The sequence below is a fragment of the Schistocerca gregaria genome, chromosome 3 (genome assembly GCF_023897955.1).
Source record: "Schistocerca gregaria isolate iqSchGreg1 chromosome 3, iqSchGreg1.2, whole genome shotgun sequence".
Classification (NCBI taxonomy): domain Eukaryota; kingdom Metazoa; phylum Arthropoda; class Insecta; order Orthoptera; family Acrididae; genus Schistocerca; species Schistocerca gregaria.
The window spans coordinates 448185433-448191128 of NC_064922.1; the positions used below are offsets into that span (position 1 = coordinate 448185433).

Sequence of the window (5696 nt, forward strand, 5' to 3'; positions counted from 1 at the left end):
ATTAGTCATTACGCTTTGTAGCTACGATAAAGTTTCGAGCACGCAATTGCCGGAATTGTACCTGGGGCCCGACATTAGAGACGGCAAGCCCATTACTATGAAGCAGTCGTAGTTCTCTGTGGCAACACTTATTGCGTTCCTGTGGTAATTCCGAAATAACATCAAGTTAAACTGTCCTTGAACAAATTGTACACAGTTTACTAACCACTTTACTTTTAAGGACGCAGATACACAACTGTAATGTTTGAGAAACCGAGAGAATGTATATATAATGGCTTAGGTGCAGGTAACGCAATAATCTACATCTACATGACTACTCTGCAATTCACATTTAAGTGCTTGGCAGAGGGTTCATCGAACCACAATCATACTATCTCTCTACTATTCCACTCCCGAACAGCGAGCGGGAAAAACGAACACCTAAACCTTTCTGTTCGAGCTCTGATTTCTCTTATTTTATTTTGATGATCATTCCTACCTATGTAGGTTGGGCTCAACAAAATATTTTCGCATTCGGAAGAGAAAGTTGGTGACTGAAATTTCGTAAAAAGGTCTCGCCGCGACGAAAAACGTCTATGCTGTAATGACTTCCATCCCAACTCGTGTATCATATCTGCCACACTCTCTCCCCTATAACGCGATAATACAAAACGAGCTGCCCTTCTTTGCACCCTCTCGATGTCCTCCGTCAATCCCACCTGGTAAGGATCCCACACCGCGCAGCAATATTCTAACAGAGGACGAACGAGTGTAGTGTAAGCTGTCTCTTTAGTGGACTTGTTGCATCTTCTAAGTGTCCTGCCAATGAAACGCAACCTTTGGCTCGCCTTCCCGACAATATTATCTATGTGGTCCTTCCAACTGAAGTTGTTTGTAATTTTAACACCCAGGTACTTAGTTGAATTGACAGCCTTGAGAATTGTACTATTTATCGAGTAATCGAATTCCAACGGATTTCTTTTCGAACTCATGTGGATCATCTCACACTTTTCGTTATTTAGCGTCAACTGCCACCTGACACACCATACAGCAATCTTTTCTAAATCGCTTTGCAGCTGATACTGGTCTTCGGATGACCTTACTAGACGGTAAATTACAGCATCATCTGCGAACAACCTAAGAGAACTGCTCAGATTGTCACCCAGGTCATTTATATAGATCAGGAACAGTAGAGGTCCCAGGACGCTTCCCTGGGGAACACCTGATATCACTTCAGTTTTACTCGATGATTTGCCGTCTATTACTACGAACTGCGACCTTCCTGACAGGAAATCACGAATCCAGTCGCACAACTGAGACGATACCCCATAGCTCCGCAGCTTGATTAGAAGTCGCTTGTGAGGAACGGTGTCAAAAGCTTTCCGGAAATCTAGAAATACGGAATCAACTTGAGATCCCCTGTCGATAGCTGCCATTACTTCGTGCGAATAAAGAGCTAGCTGCGTTGCACAAGAGCGATGTTTTCTGAAGCCATGTTGATTACGTGTCAATAGATCGTTCCCTTCGAGGTGATTCATAATGTTTGAATACAGTATATGCTCCAAAACCCTACTGCAAACCGACGTCAATGATATAGGTCTGTAGTTAAATGGATTACTCCTACTACCCTTCTTGAACACTGGTGCGACCTGCGCAATTTTCCAATCTGTAGGTACAGATCTATCGGTGAGCGAGCGGTTGTATATGAGTGCTAAGTAGGGAGCTATAGTATCAGCGTAATCTGAAAGGAACCTAATCGGTATACAATCTGGACCTGAAGACTTGCCCGTATCAAGCGATTTGAGTTGCTTCGCAACCCCTAAGGTATCTACTTCTAAGAAACTCATGCTAGCAGATGTTCGTGTTTCAAATTCTGGAATATTCCATTCGTCTTCCCTGGTGAAGGAATTTCGGAAAACTGCGTTCAATAACTCCGCTTTAGCGGCGCAGTCGTCGATAACAGTACCATCGGCACTGCGCAGCGAATGTATTGACTGCGTCTTGCCGCTTGTGTACTTTACATACGACCAGAATTTCTTCGGATTTTCTACCAAATTTCGAGACAATGTTTCGTTGTGGAACCTATTAAAGGCATCTCGCATCGAAGTACGTGCCAAATTTCGCGCGTCTGTAAATTTTAGCCCATCTTCAGGATTTCGCGTTCTTCTGAACTTCGCATGCTTTTTCCGTTGCCTCTGCAACAGCGTTCGGACCTTTTTTGTGTACCACGGGGGATCCGTTCCATCTCTTACCAATTTATGAGGTATGAATATCTCAATTGCTGTTGCTACTATATCTTTGAATTTGAGCCACATCTCGTCTACATTCGCATAGTCAGTTCGGAAGGAATGGAAATTGTCTTTTAGGAAGGCTTCTAGTGGTACTTTATCCGCTTTTTTAAATAAAATTATTTTGCGTTTGTTTCTGATGGATTTGGAAGAAATGGTATTGAGCCTAGCTACAATGACCTTGTGATCACTAATCCCTGTATCAGTCATGATGCTCTCTATCAGCTCTGGATTGTTTGTGGCCAAGAGGTCAAGTGTGTTTTCCCAACCATTTACAATTCGCGTGGGTTCGTGGACTAACTGCTCTAAATAATTTTCGGAGAATGCATTTAGGACAATCTCGGAAGACGTTTTCTGCCTACCACCGGTTTTGAACAAGTATTTTTGCCAACATACCGAGGGTAGGTTGAAGTCCCCACCAACTATAACCGTATGAGTGGGGTATTTATTTGTTACGAGACTCAAACTTTCTCTGAACTGTTCCGCAACTGTATCATCGGAGTCTGGGGGTCGGTAGAAGGAGCCAATTATTAACTTAATTCGGCTGTTAAGTATAACCTCCACCCACACCAATTCGCACAGAGTATCTACTTCGACTTCACTACAAGATAAACCACTACTGACAGACACCAACACTCCACCACCAATTCTGCCTAATCTATCTTTCCTGAACACCGTCTGAGACTTCGTAAAAATTTCTGCAGAACTTATTTCTGGCTTTAGCCAGCTTTCTGTACCTATAACGATATCCGCTTCTGTGCTTTCTATTAGCGCTTGAAGCTCAGGGACTTTTCCAGCGCAACTACAACAGTTTACAACTATAATTCCGACTGTTCCTTGATCCAAGCACGTCCTGTAATTGCCAAGCACCCTTTGACATTGCAGCCCATCCCGCACTTTCCCGAGGCCTTCTAACCTAAAAAACCGCCCAGTCCACGCCACACAGCCTCCGCTACCCGTGTAGCCGCCAGCTGAGTGTAGTGAACTCCTGACCTATTCAGCGGAACCCGAAACCCCACCACCCTATGGCGCAAGTCAAGGAATCTGCAGCCAATACGGTCGCAAAACCGTCTGAGCCTCTGATTCAGACCCTCCACCCGGCTCTGCACCAAAGGTCCGCAGTCGGTTCTGTCAATAATCTTGTATAGTACAACGTGAAAATCATATGACGCTTCGGGCTCATCAAATACTTATATTCTGGCGAATATTTGTAATAACCTGATACGTTGGCACCGATGCGGAAAATAATTTACAGTACACTCTAAAACTAAACCAATTTGAATAAATGAACGGTAAAAAATGTAATATATCCCGGATAGATGCTCACGTAAATTATTTAAAGGCTAAACTGGTCTAACTAATTAGCTACTATCAATAGATGAATAAATAATAATAAAACACATGCTGAAGAGATGTAACGACATTACATTAAACGAAATAAATACTTACCTAAAATTCACAGAGTGTAAACGTGATACTGTATTTCTTACCTGATGGCTCTTCCAGAATATACTATAGGCCAACATAGCTGCAGGCACCTGTAGAGCAATGGCTGGGGATAGCTCTTGATAGCCCTCATACGCTGATGAATCAGAAGTTCATCTGCTTAATAAAGTGTTTGCCCATCTATGGCAGGCAATGCAGCAGCAATTTTGTGTGGCATCGATTCATCAAGCCTTCGTAAGTTATTGACTGGACGTCTAAGCACAAGTCAGGCAATTACCTTAAATTACGCATAGGTGGTTTGATGACACGTAGCTGGCGCACGATGACGCCGGATGTATTCTATCGGGACTACATTAGGCACATTTTGTGGCTGTGGCCTCAACTTGACTTCACTGTCAAGCTCCTCAAACCACTGTAGCACGATTTTTGCCTCCAGATACATTCAGTTATCCTGATGGAAGATGCAGTTGCTGTCGAGGAAGACATCGAGCTTGGAGGGATGTAGGTGGTTCGCATCAACGGTCACATAGTCCACAACTGGCACTGTTCCTTCTATTACCATTAGAGGTCCCATGGAAGCCCAGGTGAATGTCTCCGTAGCCTAATACTGGCCCGACGAACTTCGTACGTGACGTGGTGAATGTTTCAATGTGCCGAGCAGCCATTAGCCTGATTGGTTGGTTGGTTGGTTTGGGAGAGTGGACCAAACAATGAGGTCATTGGTCCCATTAGATTAGGGAGGGAGGGAGAAGGAAATCGGCCGAGCCCTTTCAAACGAACGATCGCAGCATTTGCCTGAACCGATTTAGGGAAATCTCCGAAAACCTAGCTCTGGATGGCAGGACGGAGGTTTGAACCGTCGTCCTCCCGAATGCAAGTCGAGCGCGCTAACCACTGCGCCACCCTGCCTGGATGACGGAGTATCCGGACACAACAGACGACACAGTGTGACAAGAAACGTGATTCAGCCTAGCAGACACGTTTCCATTGATCCACCGTCCGTTCTAGATGATCCGATCCTCCTTGCAACGTGATTGACCATGCAGTTCTCTCGTCTTGGGAAAGCATAGGAATTATCTTCTGCGCAGCCCCATGTTCTGAAGTGTGGGCTGAAATGTGTGCCCCGAAAGGTGCCTGCACCAGTTTTGTTCTCTGTCACCAGATCTTGCATAGATCGACGCTTATCCTGTTTCACAGAATGGACTCGCATGCGACCTCCATGTTAGGTGATGAGGCCTCGACGTCCAACGTTTTGTCACTTATTCGTTGTTTCGCTCTCCTTAAGACACTTCCCATAGATGTTCACTTTAGTACCACGCGAACAGCGTTTTGGTTCACAGTTTTCGGGATGATCCTTCCCAGACGCTTGTCCGCAGCAATGTGCCAGTGAGTTTCTTCATCATATCGTCCCAGAATGATTACTATTCGTTCTGCTCCGTTAATACAGGGTGATTCCGTTCCTGCGTTAAAAATATTCAGGCACAATGGAGAATGGTAAATGTATCAGTTTTAGGTAAGGTATTTTGGTCCAGAAATTAGTGAGTCTAAAGTCATAAGCGAATGTCGCTGTGATGTCTCTGACAGTGGAATACATGTACAGGTACTGTTAGGGTGAGCAAGTTTCAGAGATGGTAGTATGGACCAAAACACGATAAAAAGTTTTTAAAATATGGGCTCTGAAGTTCATACCTTAAGAGCTAGGAGCACTTTCTTTTCATATCGTCCATTGCAATCTTTTTAACTTTTCTCATTAACTTTTCATCCGTTGAGCTTACGTTACACTCACTGTACCAAACAGTCCCAGACATTTTATGAGGGGTCAAAATATTTAGCTGCCTAGTCGTGGTTCGATAGGATGCCTGAGTGTTCGTCACTAGGAGTGACTGATTTTTTTGTCCGTTGAGGTTGTGTTTCACCCTCTGCTCCAAACGGTACCAGGCATTGTCAAAATAGAGTGAATTTCGATAGGATGCCAGAGTGCTC

The 5696-nt window shown here is 44.3% G+C and overlaps 1 non-coding gene across 1 annotated transcript; it reads right to left on the minus strand.

Annotated features, from left to right (window-relative positions):
* Positions 1 to 4549: 4549 nt before the first annotated feature.
* Trnaa-ugc (transfer RNA alanine (anticodon UGC)) lies at positions 4550 to 4622 on the minus strand. The gene has a single exon. It is a non-coding gene; the product is annotated as a tRNA-Ala (tRNA).
* Between the last annotated feature and the right edge of the window lie 1074 nt (positions 4623 to 5696).